Source organism: Hevea brasiliensis, chromosome 4 (assembly GCF_030052815.1).
Source record: "Hevea brasiliensis isolate MT/VB/25A 57/8 chromosome 4, ASM3005281v1, whole genome shotgun sequence".
Classification (NCBI taxonomy): domain Eukaryota; kingdom Viridiplantae; phylum Streptophyta; class Magnoliopsida; order Malpighiales; family Euphorbiaceae; genus Hevea; species Hevea brasiliensis.
The window spans coordinates 67,140,587-67,157,403 of record NC_079496.1 but is presented as its reverse complement, the minus strand read 5'-3'; positions in this window follow the sequence as shown (position 1 = coordinate 67,157,403).

Below are 16,817 nucleotides of genomic sequence, written 5' to 3'. Positions count from 1 at the left end.
AAACATTTTTCTTTTCTCATTTATACATTCAAGAATCTATTTATGTAATTACAAATTTTATATTTCAAGTCTTGGTGTCACTATTCACTTCATTGGTCAACAAAAATGTTGACTTTTGCATAGAAAATATGTACATTGGTTTTAACACTCCCCATGTACCACATTTTACATTTAAAACTTGTTGGCATTGAGCACCCATACCATTTCTAAACTTAAAACCAAGAGGGCAGAATTTTCAGTTTTTGAAGCTTAATTTTACTGTTCCATTAAGCACTGTTGCAGTGGGAATTTGAGGAAATGGCAAACATGAAAGTTGTTCCTTATTTTGTCTAGTTGAATTTCTTTTTTTGAATCACTCCATTTGGAGTTATGTAGCTCCAGATATGGTCCAAAAACCACAGCTGGCCGGATTTCATTTCTGCAGAATTTTACCAAATCTACAGTCACATGAACAGTGATTGTGAGTGCCATTTGGGTTAGGTTCTGGTCATAATTTGGGGTAGGTTTCTTCATGAAAGTTGTTTGTCTATGTCTTAACTTGTTTCTGTAAAAATTTCAGGTCAATTGACCATTTCTACAGTGAGTCATGGCCAAAATAAGTTTACTGTTCACGTGCACTGTTCATACTGGTATCTTGGGTTCTGGCAGATTTTGATCCAACTTTGGTCAGTAATTTGATCAAGTTAAGTTCATAATTTGGTCTAACTTTCTTCATATGAAATGTTCTACTATGCCTTAGGTTTCCATCGGTTGAAGAATCGCCTAAATCCGAGTTTTCTGGAGAGAGTTATAGCCATCCAAACATTACTGCTCAAATGAAAATCTGCAGAGTTGCAGGTTTGATAACTCAACTTTGCTCAATAATTTGAATGGGTTAATGGCATAATTTGGGGTAATGTTCCTCATGAAAGTTGTTTGTTTATATCTTATCTTGTTGCTGTAAAACGTTCAGGTCAATTGACCATTTCTACAGTGAGTTATGGCCAAATGAACAGTTACTGTTCATTTGGTCATTTCTGCAGTCTTTGTTGCGGGTATCCGGATTGGGGCCAACTTTTGGTCCTCTTGCTTTGGTCTTTTGGGCATGGTTTCTTCAGCAAAAATGTGCCATTATAAGCCTAGTTTCATGTCCAATTGGCCAAACACCAATTGGACCTACACATCCAAAGTTATGGCTGTCTAAGTGGGCTGCAATCTCAGCCTCAATTCTGCTGTCTTTAGGCAGCCTTCCATTTCAGTTTTGCCATGCATTAACTTACTTCAAATTATGATTAACTTGCCTTAAATGGTCACTAATTGACCATTAGAAAGTCCTTTAACAATTTCATAAGCCAAGTCCACATTTTACTCCTAAACCCTAGCTCAAAGTCATGGTTTTCACAAACTTCTTTAATTAACTCTTTCATTCTTTGTATAAATATATGTATACACTTTGGACATAATCTCTAATTCACTCTAAGTCCATTAATACAATCAAATTCATTCCTTCCTAGGGCTTCCGAAAATTCATAGGTACATATACATGAGTTTAGTTCATTTAATCTACCATTTCACAACAATTTCAAGTTCCTAACATGAAATAAAAGAAATACTTATATAAATAAGCACTAACCTCACTTTAACCTCTTCTTGCACTTGTAGAAATTTTGGAATTTCCTCACTTTTTGATAATCAAATTATTCCTCTTGATGTGGGGATAAATTTTTGTAAAGGGGCTTAGGGATTTTGGTGGATAGATAAAGAGAAAATGCAAGCTTAAAGCTTGAAAATTTGATGAAGAAAATGGCCATGGAAATTCGGGGAAGAAGGTGAAGGTGAGCAGATTGTTTTTCCCTATTTTGACTTCTTTTCTCTTATTTAATGTCTTATAAATGTATTTGTTAAGTTTTGATTGGCTAAAGGGTTCTAATTACATCAAGCTTATGTCATAAATGCCTTTTTATTTGATTTTTCTTTTCTTTTCTTTTCTACCACATTTCAATTTAATTTTTAGCAATATTTATTCATATTTTGAGTCATAATAATTATTTACTTAACTGGACAAGTCGGCCAAAAATCACCTCTGAAGGCGAAATGACCAAAATGCCCTCCGTTTGGCTTAACAGGTCAAAATTGTTTGCACCGATTGAAAAATTTTTCTAAATATTTTCTTGGCATTCTAATGCCATAGGAACCTCAATGACCCTTCTCTGGAGTCCCAAAAATTATTTTATGAATTTTTCCCGGGTCTAGGGCTCCTCGTTGCGAGAACCGCAACTTCCCTCTGGTTACCCATCGCTTGGGCACCGGCTCATTTGGCTTGGTTGTATTTTATTTCTAAAATTTTTCCTAAATTTTTCTTATTAATATTTGAGTTAATTATGGTTCCTGACTTTAGTTTAAATATTTTTCCGGACGTTCTAGCTGTCCGGACCGACACCGGTCACCGGAACAATAGAATGTACGGAGTTGCTACCGGAAGGGTGTTACAACTCTTCCCCTCTTATTTAAATTTCATCCTCGAAATTTACCCAGTGTAAATAGCCGAGGAGCTACTACCTCTTTATTTCTTCACCTTTCCGTGTTATCCTACTTCACTTTCTGCTTAGTCTCAATCTCATCCTCAAACAATTATGTACTCATCCTTTTTCATCTTAAATCTGATCTCCTTCTCATTTCCATTCGCTATCTCATTGTCTCTTCACTCTCTTATTCCATACCCTAACCTAAAATAAACGAGAAATACAGATCTGCAATAGTGTCACCTCGACTCTTATGAATGCAATGCATGATATGCAGTCTATCTAGGTCCAGAAACGCTTAAACCGCGCTCTGATACCAATAAATGTAACACCCCTCACCCGACTACAGTGTAGCAGAGCAAGGCATGCTACAATCGGTGCCGGAGCACCCTATCTTATCTTACTTTATTCCTTTCATAATTTGATCTCATTATATTTTAATATTAATTATTTTTTTTCGACGGAGAAACCAATGAGTTTCCCCTATTTTATTACCAGTTGACGTATTTTACTATTTACCTGTTTAAAAATTTCAATAATGTTTTACAAATAGAATCTCATCAATTATTTTCATAACCATCTCATAATTCACATCTCATTCATATATCTCAATTTCATATTCATTTCCATGCATTATCTATATATTTCAAATCTGTCTTCGAATCCATACAATCTCATTCATACTCAAATTTCATAAGTAAAATTTTCAAGCTTCTTTAATTTACATATTAAAATACTTACTTTGAGTAGCTCCCATAATTCATAGGTTAATTACATGAGTTTATTTTGTACAAGATATACAAATAATTTACAATGTGCTAGGAATGAACAATATACATAACATGTATAAAATGAGCCCTATCTGCATGCATTGCTGAGGAGGTGACAATCTTGAACTCTTCTAACACTTCTGCAGATCTGGACTCCGAAAATCTCAGTCGACAGTCTACTGGTTTTTACCTTCAGTACCTGCGCGAGGAAGAAATTCCATCGCGCTAAGCATTTCTGCTTAGTGGTGCAATAATATAACAAGAAATAATATATACAAATAAAGAAAGAACAGAGCATAATTTGAATGCTTAAGAATCAATTTAATTTAATACAATGTGTCTAATGTTAATTATCTTTTGTTCTCATTTGTTTCGCTTTGGAAGCGTTTAATTCCGAAATTCACAGTGATAATGTACGATATACAGAATTAATAAAAATACTCAATTTATATTCATATGGCAATAGAAGGTACATTTAAAATATTTAGTTAAGTTATACCTATTTTTGCAACTCTCTTATCATTTTACTTAACAATTTTTATGTGGTTTGGATCATTTCATAATTGTAACTAATTCTTTTGAAGTCTTATTAACTCATTTATTTGATCTCTAATGTTTTTAATTACTAATAGTCTTAATTTATTTCAATAAATTACACCATCCAAGTGACCTCTGACAGTGACTAAAGCGATAACAGTCGTTGGCCTTTGGACCGCATGATTGCCTCGGGCCGTCATACCATGGGACGCAAAAGCGTCAACCATGTATGCAGTCGATATGGCTAAAAGCCATGATATCACATAATCGGGCATAAAAGCGTGAATACGGGCATAAAAGCCATGAATACGGGCATAAAGCCATGAATACGAGCATAAAGCCTTTGCGATCGCTAAAACAATACCCTATTGGCATGCCAAACTATCCAATCTGACACACATGTCTAGGCAATACAAGGGCATATAATATCATCAAATATTAATATGTTGTGTTTTATGTCTTTATTATTTCACGATAAATTTCATAATTTGTACATTGATCATAATATTCATACATTCCTTACATCATTCCTATTGATCACAATTCACAATAATGGTATTCATATACCATTGTACTCAAAATATTTCTCCTCTCTACAATAATGAGAACTAATGTCTCATTCATACATTAATATGATTCATTTATTCATTCATTATGTTATTCATATTGATCACAATTCTAAACAATGGTTCACATGTACTATTGTATTCAAAACATTTTTCTTTTCTCATTTATACATTCAAGAATCTATTTATGTAATTACAAATTTTATATTTCAAGTCTTGGTGTCACTATTCACTTCATTGGTCAACAAAAATGTTGACTTTTGCATAGAAAATATGTACATTGGTTTTAACACTCCCCATGTACCACATTTTACATTTAAAACTTGTTGGCATTGAGCACCCATACCATTTCTAAACTTAAAACCAAGAGTGCAGAATTTTCAGTTTTTGAAGCTTAATTTTACTGTTCCATTAAGCACTGTTGCAGTGGGAATTTGAGGAAATGGAAAACATGAAAGTTGTTCTTTATTTTGTCTAGTTGAATTTCTTTTTTTGAATCACTCCATTTGGAGTTATGTAGCTCCAGATATGGTCCAAAAACCACAGCTGGCCGGATTTCATTTCTGCAGAATTTTACCAAATCTACAGTCACATGAACAGTGACTGTGAGTGCCATTTGGGTTAGGTTCTGGTCATAATTTGGGGTAGGTTTCTTCATGAAAGTTGTTTGTCTATGTCTTAACTTGTTTCTGTAAAAATTTCAGGTCAATTGACCATTTCTACAGTGAGTCATGGCCAAAATAACTTTACTGTTCATGTGCACTGTTCATACTAGTATCTTGGGTTCTGGCAGATTTTGATCCAACTTTGGTCAGTAATTTGATCAAGTTAAGTTCATAATTTGGTCTAACTTTCTTCATATGAAATGTTCTACTATGCCTTAGGTTTCCATCGGTTGAAGAATCGCCTAAATCTGAGTTTTCTGGAGAGAGTTATAGCCATCCAAACATTACTGCTCAAATGAAAATCTGCAGAGTTGCAGGTTTGATAACTCAACTTTGCTCAATAATTTGAATGGGTTAATGGCATAATTTGGGGTAATGTTCCTCATGAAAGTTGTTTTTTTATATCTTATCTTTTTGCTGTAAAAATTTCAGGTCAATTGACCATTTCTACAGTGAGTTATGGCCAAATGAACAGTTACTGTTCATTTGGTCATTTCTGCAGGTGCTGTTGCAGGGTATCCGGATTGGGGCCAACTTTTGGTCCTCTTGCTTTGGTCTTTTGGGCATGGTTTCTTCAGCAAAAATGTGCCATTATAAGCCTAGTTTCATGTCCAATTGGCCAAACACCAATTGGACCTACACAGCCAAAGTTATGGCTGTCTAAGTGGGCTGCAATCTCAGCCTCAATTCTGCTGTCTTTAGGCAGCCTTCCATTTCAGTTTTGCCATGCATTAACTTACTTCAAATTATGATTAACTTGCCTTAAATGGTCACTAATTGACCATTAGAAAGTCCTTTAACAATTTCATAAGCCAAGTCCACATTTTACTCCTAAACCCTAGCTCAAAGTCATGGTTTTCACAAACTTCTTTAATTAACTCTTTCATTCTTTGTATAAATATATGTATACACTTTGGACATAATCTCTAATTCACTCTAAGTCCATTAATACAATCAAATTCATTCCTTCCTAGGGCTTCCGAAAATTCATAGGTACATATACATGAGTTTAGTTCATTTAATCTACCATTTCACAACAATTTCAAGTTCCTAACATGAAATAAAAGAAATACTTATATAAATAAGCACTAACCTCACTTTAACCTCTTCTTGCACTTGTAGAAATTTTGGAATTTCCTCACTTTTTGATAATCAAATTATTCCTCTTGATGTGGGGATAAATTTTTGTAAAGGGGCTTAGGGATTTTGGTGGATAGATAAAGAGAAAATGCAAGCTTAAAGCTTGAAAATTTGATGAAGAAAATGGCCATGGAAATTCGGGGAAGAAGGTGAAGGTGAGCAGATTGTTTTTCCCTATTTTGACTTCTTTTCTCTTATTTAATGTCTTATAAATGTATTTGTTAAGTTTTGATTGGCTAAGGGGTTCTAATTACATCAAGCTTATGTCATAAATGCCTTTTTATTTGATTTTTCTTTTCTTTTCTTTTCTACCACATTTCAATTTAATTTTTAGCAATATTTATTCATATTTTGAGTCATAATAATTATTTACTTAACTGGACAAGTCGGCCAAAAATCACCTCTGAAGGCGAAATGACCAAAATGCCCTCCGTTTGGCTTAACAGGTCAAAATTGTTTGCACCGATTGAAAAATTTTTCTAAATATTTTCTTGGCATTCTAATGCCATAGGAACCTCAATGACCCTTCTCTGGAGTCCCAAAAATTATTTTATGAATTTTTCCCGGGTCTAGGGCTCCTCGTTGCGAGAACCGCAACTTCCCTCTGGTTACCCATCGCTTGGGCACCGGCTCATTTGGCTTGGTTGTATTTTATTTCTAAAATTTTTCCTAAATTTTTCTTATTAATATTTGAGTTAATTATGGTTCCTGACTTTAGTTTAAATATTTTTCCGGACGTTCTAGCTGTCCGAACTGACACCGGTCACCGGAACAATAGAATGTACGGAGTTGCTACCGGAAGGGTGTTACAACTCTTCCCCTCTTATTTAAATTTCATCCTCGAAATTTACCCAGTGTAAATAGCCGAGGAGCTACTACCTCTTTATTTCTTCACCTTTCCGTGTTATCCTACTTCACTTTCTGCTTAGTCTCAATCTCATCCTCAAACAATTATGTACTCATCCTTTTTCATCTTAAATACAGTCTCCTTCTCATTTCCATTCGCTATCTCATTGTCTCTTCACTCTCTTATTCCATACCCTAACCTAAAATAAACGAGAAATACAGATCTGCAATAGTGTCACCTCGACTCTTATGAATGCAATGCATGATATGCAGTCTATCTAGGTCCAGAAACGCTTAAACCGCGCTCTGATACCAATAAATGTAACACCCCTCACCCGACTACAGTGTAGCAGAGCAAGGCATGCTACAATCGGTGCCGGAGCACCCTATCTTATCTTACTTTATTCCTTTCATAATTTGATCTCATTATATTTTAATATTAATTATTTTTTTTCGACGGAGAAACCAGCGGAGTTTCCCCTATTTTATTACCAGTTGACATATTTTACTATTTACCTGTTTAAAAATTTCAATAATGTTTTACAAATAGAATCTCATCAATTATTTTCATAACCATCTCATAATTCACATCTCATTCATATATCTCAATTTCATGTTCATTTCCATGCATTATCTATATATTTCAAATCTGTCTTCGAATCCATACAATCTCATTCATACTCAAATTTCATAAATAAAATTTTCAAGCTTCTTTAATTTACATATTAAAATACTTACTTTGAGTAGCTCCCATAATTCATAGGTTAATTACATGAGTTTATTTTGTACAAGATATACAAATAATTTACAATGTGCTAGGAATGAACAATATACATAACATGTATAAAATGAGCCCTATCTACATGCATTGCAGAGGAGGTGACAATCTTGAACTCTTCTGACACTTCTGCAGATCTGGACTCCAAAAATCACAGTCGACAGTCTACTGGTTTTACCTTCAGTACCTGCTCGAGGAAGCAATTCCATCGCGCTAAGCATTTCTGCTTAGTGGTGCTATAATATAACAAGAAATAATATATACAAAATAAGGAAAGAACAGAGCATAATTTGAATGCTTAAGAATCAATTTAATTTAATACAATGTGTCTAATGTTAATTATCTTTTGTTCTCATTTGTTTCGCTTTGGGCGTTTAATTCAAATTCACGGTGATAATGTACGAGATACGAATTAATAAAAATACTCAATTTATATTCATATGGCAATAGAAGGTACATTTAAAATATTTAGTTAAGTTATACCTATTTTTGCAACTCTCTTATCATTTTACTTAACAATTTTTATGTGGTTTGGATCATTTCATAATTGTAACTAATTCTTTTGAAGTCTTATTAACTCATTTATTTGATCTCTAATGTTTTTAATTACTAATAGTCTTAATTTATTTCAATAAATTACACCGTCCAAGTGACCTCTGACAGTGACTAAATCGATAACGGGTCGTTGTACTGGACACCCATGATGCCTCGGGCCGTCATACCATGGGACGAAAGCGTCAACCATGTATGCGATCGATATGGCTAAAAAGCCATGATATCACATAATATGGCATAAAAGACTTTAATACGGGAAAAAAAGCCATGAATACGGGCATAAAGCCATGAATACAGGCATAAAGCCTTTCGCAGTACTGCTAAAACAATACCCTATTGGCATGCCAAACTATCCAATCTGACACACATGTCTAGGCAATACAAGGGCATATAATATCATCAAATATTAATATGTTGTGTTTTATGTCTTTATTATTTCACGATAAATTTCATAATTTGTACATTGATCATAATATTCATACATTCCTTACATCATTCCTATTGATCACAATTCACAATAATGGTATTCATATACCATTGTACTCAAAATATTTCTCCTCTCTACAATAATGAGAACTAATGTCTCATTCATACATTAATATGATTCATTTATTCATTCATTATGTTATTCATATTGATCACAATTCTAAACAATGGTTCACATGTACTATTGTATTCAAAACATTTTTCTTTTCTCATTTATACATTCAAGAATCTATTTATGTAATTACAAATTTTATATTTCAAGTCTTGGTGTCACTATTCACTTCATTGGTCAACAAAAATGTTGACTTTTGCATAGAAAATATGTACATTGGTTTTAACACTCCCCATGTACCACATTTTACATTTAAAACTTGTTGGCATTGAGCACCCATACCATTTCTAAACTTAAAACCAAGAGGGCAGAATTTTCAGTTTTTGAAGCTTAATTTTACTGTTCCATTAAGCACTGTTGCAGTGGGAATTTGAGGAAATGGAAAACATGAAAGTTGTTCTTTATTTTGTCTAGTTGAATTTCTTTTTTTGAATCACTCCATTTGGAGTTATGTAGCTCCAGATATGGTCCAAAAACCACAGCTGGCCGGATTTCATTTCTGCAGAATTTTACCAAATCTACAGTCACATGAATAGTGGATGAGTGCCATTTGGGTTAGGTTCTGGTCATAATTTGGGGTAGGTTTCTTCATGAAAGTTGTTTTTCTATGTCTTAACTTGTTTCTGTAAAAATTTCAGGTCAATTGACCATTTCTACAGTGAGTCATGGCCAAAATAACTTTACTGTTCACGTGCACTGTTCATACTAGTATCTTGGGTTCTGGCAGATTTTGATCCAACTTTGGTCAGTAATTTGATCAAGTTAAGTTCATAATTTGGTCTAACTTTCTTCATATGAAATGTTCTACTATGCCTTAGGTTTCCATCGGTTCAAGAATCGCCTAAATCCGAGTTTTCTGGAGAGAGTTATAGCCATCCAAACATTACTGCTCAAATGAAAATCTGCAGAGTTGCAGGTTTGATAACTCAACTTTGCTCAATAATTTGAATGGGTTAATGGCATAATTTGGGGTAATGTTCCTCATGAAAGTTGTTTTTTTATATCTTATCTTTTTGCTGTAAAAATTTCAGGTCAATTGACCATTTCTACAGTGAGTTATGGCCAAATGAACGATTCTTCGTTCATTTGGTCATTCTAAGTCTTTTGCAGGGTATCCGGATTGGGGCCAACTTTTGGTCCTCTTACTTTGGTCTTTTGGGCATGGTTTCTTCAGCAAAAATGTGCCATTATAAGCCTAGTTTCATTTCCAATTGGCCAAACACCAATTGGACCTACACAGCCAAAATTATGGCTGTCTAAGTGGGCTGCAATCTCAGCCTCAATTCTGCTGTCTTTAGGCAGCCTTCCATTTCAGTTTTGCCATGCATTAACTTACTTCAAATTATGATTAACTTGCCTTAAATGGTCACTAATTGACCATTAGAATGTCCTTTAACAATTTCATAAGCCAAGTCCACATTTTACTCCTAAACCCTAGCTCAAAGTCATGGTTTTCACAAATTTCTTTAATTAACTCTTTCATTCTTTGTATAAATATATGTATACACTTTGGACATAATCTCTAATTCACTCTAAGTCCATTAATACAATCAAATTCATTCCTTCCTAGGGCTGCTGAAAATTCATAGGTACATATACATGAGTTTAGTTCATTTAATCTACCATTTCACAACAATTTCAAGTTCCTAACATGAAATAAAAGAAATACTTATATAAATAAGCACTAACCTCACTTTAACCTCTTCTTGCACTTGTAGAAATTTTGGAATTTCCTCACTTTTTGATAATCAAAATATTCCTCTTGATGCGGGGATAAATTTTTGTAAAGGGGCTTAGGGATTTTGGTGGATAGATAAAGAGAAAATGCAAGCTTAAAGCTTAAAAATTTGATGAAGAAAATGGCCATGGAAATTCGGGGAAGAAGGTGAAGGTGAGCAGATTGTTTTTCCCTATTTTGACTTCTTTTCTCTTATTTAATGTCTTATAAATGTATTTGTTAAGTTTTGATTGGCTAAGGGGTTCTAATTACATCAAGCTTATGTCATAAATGCCTTTTTATTTGATTTTTCTTTTCTTTTCTTTTCTACCACATTTCAATTTAATTTTTAGCAATATTTATTCATATTTTGAGTCATAATAATTATTTACTTAACTGGACAAGTCGGCCAAAAATCACCTCTGAAGGCGAAATGACCAAAATGCCCTCCGTTTGGCTTAACGGGTCAAAATTGTCTGTACCGATTGAAAAATTTTTCTAAATATTTTCTTGGCATTCTAATGCCATAGGAACCTCAATGACCCTTCTCTGGAGTCCCAAAAATTATTTTATGAATTTTTCCCGGGTATAGGGCTCCTCGTTGCGAGAACCGCAACTTCCCTCTGGTTACCCATCGCTTGGGCACCGGCTCATTTGGCTTGGTTGTATTTTATTTCTAAAATTTTTTCTAAATTTTTCTTATTAATATTTGAGTTAATTATGGTTCCTGACTTTAGTTTAAATATTTTTCCGGACGTTCTAGCTGTCCGGACCGACACCGGTCACCGGAACAGTAGAATGTACGGAGTTGCTACCGGAAAGGTGTTACATGTACCAACACTAAAAGGCTATAAAATGTGACATTTTGGTAACATTAAACCTAATTAATCTAGAGTGCATCAAGGGTCAACATTTTAGGTTGACTAAGGGAAATAATAGAATTCAATAAATTAATTATTAAGCCTTATTATTAGAGACAGTTTAAATGAGTACTGAAACACTTCAAATTGTGTGTTTCAGTTAGCAAAGACTCAGGGGAGGGGAAGGAAACACTGAGTCAGGACCAAGAGACATTTATCAGAGGTTTATGCACAACTAGTTTTTAACTGATTTTGTTATGAATATTTCGTATGATTAAATGACATATTTTTCTAATGTATTATGTTTAACAAGCATTGGATTTAATTCAATGATTATTGAAATTGTTATAGTATGTATGAATTTAGCTTTGTGAAATGGTATTTCCACAAGTATTAAGCATTGTTGTGAATTGAATAAATTATGTTTTGGAAAATTTTGATAGAACATGTTTTGAATTGTGATGGGCAATTTGCATGGAAAAATGCAAATTTATGATTTGAATTATGATGAGCATAAAAATTATTGGATATTGGAATTGACTTTGAATCGAATTGTATTGTGATTTATGCTAACTGAAAAGATTGTGATATTGTTTTATATCTCATTATAGATGCTTGACTAGGTTATTACTCGTCTCTCTCATTTGTTGAGAAGACAATGGAGTTAGTTGTGTTTTGATTACCATGGTATGTGCACAGGCTTAGATTCTCCTCTTATTAGAGGTTAGATCTAAGTTCTTATTTGTTATGGCCCTTTCGGAAGATTCATTATTGTAATGTGTACTGTGCACGATGATTCGACCTCCCCGACCATAGGGAGTTAGAATCACCCCGAAGATGGCCCTTTCGGATTAGTCTTTAAAGAATGGTTTTTGAGATAAAGAATGGTTTTTAAATAGTAAAGAATTGTGATTTTAATTATGATTTATGTATAATCGATTTTGTTGGAATTACCTTAAATGGTTAGTTATGATTTAATAAATTGAATTTTGTGATCAAAGTCATTTTATACAAATGATTTATATTATTGGCAATGAATATTTTGAGTTTTGGAATTTGATGAGTATTTAGATTTCCAAATTATTTGCTGTAAATTTTGTCAATGTATATTGTACTATTTTTTAAATTATAGTTGTGCACCACTGAATTCACCACTCAGCGATAGCTTTGTATGCTGTCGCAGGTGAAAAGAGCATAGAGCAATTGAGTAAGCTTCTTTGAAGAGACATTCAGATAAGCTCCAGGTATATCATAGGTATACCCATGTACATAGGTTTTGATGTATGCATGTAATAATATATATGTAAATTATTTGAGCAGTTATATAAAAACTCTTGTAAAATATTTTGGTATGTAATTAAATATAAATTATTGTAAATGTAAATTTGAGATTTCATTTACTTAAATAGTTTTATAATATAAATTTTGAGTCTTGTAATCAATGAAATGTTTCTTTATCATTAGATTGGTTTGAAAATGAATTGATTGTTTATTGAGATTTGAATTGTGAATTGAAATGAAGTTATTGGAGTTGTATTTAAGAAAACATATTGGGAGTATTTTCTTTTGCAGGATTGAAGAACTGTTTTCTCAAAATACAGCCGGCACTTTGCTGAAATTTTGAAAAAAATTTATAACAATAGATTTTAATCGATGATTTAAATTTCACGAAAATTATTTTAAAATTCCTTGTAGTATATCTAATGGGTTATCGGTAGGTGAAGTACGGTAATTCATTAGGTGTACTACGGGATCATGTTACATCTTATGGGGGAGTAGAGTGTGACAACCAATGTACCTATTGTCTATGCAAAAGTCAACATTTTAGTTGACTAATGAAATGAATAGTAACACCTAAACTTAAATTTCAAGCATTGTACAATTTAAAAGTATAACATGCCCTAGTACACCTAGCAAGATTAGTTTGGATAGGTTGGCATGCCAATAGGGTTCAGTTAGCAATACTGCACATGGCATTATGCTATTCTATGATTTTATGGATTTTAGCCATTCTGACATTGTGTTGATACTTGGCCTTGTGCCTAATGTTATTGACTTATTAGTCATTACATTTGCATCGGAGATGCATATGTGACCGATGGTGTGACGGCCCGAGGTAGTAGATACCCAATGCCAGTTTACCCGTTTATTCAGTCCAGTCATCCAGTATAGGTTACTTAGGGAACCAAAAATGAAAGTTGATAAATTTAATGAAATAATGAATATAACAAATACCAAATAAATAAGACTACCAATAATTATCAAAAATTTATCTGCATGAGACATCAATACACTCACTGCATATTTATTTCCTTTTAGTTCTTTTTATTTTATTATTGGCACCACTAAGCATTATTACTTAGTGCGTCACTTTTTGCCATGCGTAGGTTCTGGAGAGATAGACAGAGAGCCCAACAGACCACAGACTGGGTGAGGTCATGGATCTGCCTAGTGTCAGAGTCACCTCTCATCTACAGTGCATCAGTGGTAGGACCTTTAGGTCCCTTTTGAAATTATGTTTTTGCATTTTGTAATAGGTAGTAGTTTGTGATTTGTAAATTATGAACTAATGTAAATAGTAAATATATGTAATCATATGTTGATGTACATATTTTGAAGAATTTTGTTAATTAATATAATTTGAGAATATCTTCATGAAATTTTAGTTGATTTTGAATTTGAATGAAATTGTGGATTAATGTTGAGAACTTGAAATGATTGCTAATGTTGAGACCATGTTGATGGTTAATGGAGTTTGAGAATGATTGGAAATGATTATTGGAAGTGTTTTTCACAGGTTCCAAAGAACTATTTTCTCCATTTTTAGCCGGTATTCTGCTAGATTTTCTATAAAATTTTCAGAACCTCAAATAAATTATAATTTCAATAAATGACTTAAATGAATTATATTTCATAAATTGTACTTCATAACTATGAAAAAAATAAATTAGGAAGAATAAAAAATGATTGAATTAAAATAGGGTGTTTCGGTACACTGTGTGGCATATCTTGCTCGGCTACACTGTAAACGGGTAAGGGGTATTACAAAACCAGCAGAGTTTCACTTGTTTTATTACCATTTGGTGTATTTCACTATTCACCTGCTTGAAAATTCAATAATATTTTACAAATAAAATCTCATCCTTACTAATCATAATCATCTGATTAGTTTAAATATTCTCTATATAATTTAATTTCACATTCATTATCATATATTATCATTCATGCTCCATTCACATATCAAAGTTCTCATATTTTCATTAATTTACATAATTTACAAACTAATTGAATAAATTCACAATTTACATGATATATAAATTAATTACATATGAACTAATCAATTTATTAATTTACATCACATAAATATTACTTATAAATTCTTAGTTTACATTACAACATATGAAATATTTATAATATACAAAATACATGACATGACTTATATGGACCCTATCTACATGCATTGCTGAGGAGGTGACAACCTTTGACACTCTGCAGATCAGAACTCCAAGATCCCAGTCTAATATCCACTGGGCTTTATCTTCAGTACCTGCGCGAGAAAATAAATCCATCACGCTAAGCATTTCTGTTTAGTGGTGCAATAATATAACAAAGAAAATAATATACAAAATATAGATGGAAATAAAACATAGTTCATTGTAACATTTATTTAAATTATAATTCTATTGCTAATCTTTTTGTATCATTTAATTCAATACTTTCTAGGTTATCTTTGATTATTTCATAATAATTAAGGCTCTCAGATTCATTTCATAATAGATAAGTTCATTTCAATACTTTCTATTAAATAACTAATCTAATTTATTTTAGGTCTTCTTACTCATTTATTTAATTTTTAATATTTTTAATTGCTAATATTCTTAACTTATTTCAATAAATTTCACTGCCCAAGTAACCTATGACAGGCTGACTAAAATGTATAAGTGGGTCATTGGCATTAAACACTGCAGTATCTCGGGCGGTCATACCATGGGACGTGCAAGCTCAGTATGTCAACCACGTATGCAGTCAGCATGGCTAAAAAGCCATGATAAGTAATCAGGCATAAAAGCCATGAGTGCGGGCATAAAGTTATAAATACAGGCATAAAGCCTTACGCAATACTGCTAAAATAATACCATATTGGCATGCCAATCTATTCAATCTGACACACGTGTCTAGGCAATACATGAGCACATAGTACCATTAAATATTAATATATTATGTTTTATGACTTCATTATTTCATGACAAATTCCAATTATAATTTATACATTCATTTGATTATTCATATGATCGCAATTCACATCAATTATCCTTCTATACTATTGTATTCAAAGTATTAGTCTTTTCTACAATAATGAGAACTAATGTCTTATTCATACATTAATATGATTCATTTATTCATTCATTATATCATTCATATTGATCACAATTTATAACGATTATTTCATTAATCACATTATCTATATTAACCATCCTATTCACATTACCATTTCCCTTCAAAGGTTGACTTTCTCATACATAATAGTTACATGAGTTCTAACCACATGAGATTATCACATTTTGGTTTACAAAAGTGTTGGCATTAGTTGCCAATCAATACTTCAAACCAATAGGAAATAAATAAAAAATTTCAGTTTTGGGTGCTAGAGTTCACTGTTCCATTAGGCAATTCTACTGTGAGAATTTGGCTAAATGTTCTCAATCAAAGTTGTTCCTTATTATGTCTAGTTAAATTTCCACTTTCGAATCACTCCATTTGGAGTTTTGTAGCTCAAGTTATGGCCATTTTACCATAACTGGCCGGATTGACCTGTACTCAGAATTCTGGGCAAAATTGGTTCTGCCAGATTTGGTGTCTTAACTTTGATGGACCATTTCATTAAGTTATGGTCAAAATATGGAGTTCTGTTCTTCATGAAAGTTGTTCTAAATTGTCTAAGATTTCCATTGATATAAAATTCAGGTCAATTGGATATTTCGACACTGAGTTATAGCCAAATAAACAAACACTATTCATTTGGTCAATTTTCTAGGGATAGCTTGCGTGTTACCCAGATTGAGGTAATTTTTAGGTCAACTTAGGTTGGTTTTCTGGATATGGTTTCTTCATGAAAAATGTGGCTTATGGTCTTAAACTTCATCTCCAATTGGCCTCACACCAATTGGATCTGTCTAGCTATACTTATGTTCATTTAAACACACTAGACTCATAGGTTCAGAATTCCCTACAAAAAAACAACACTCCCAATACTACCTTCCCACACTACTACCATCTACAATTC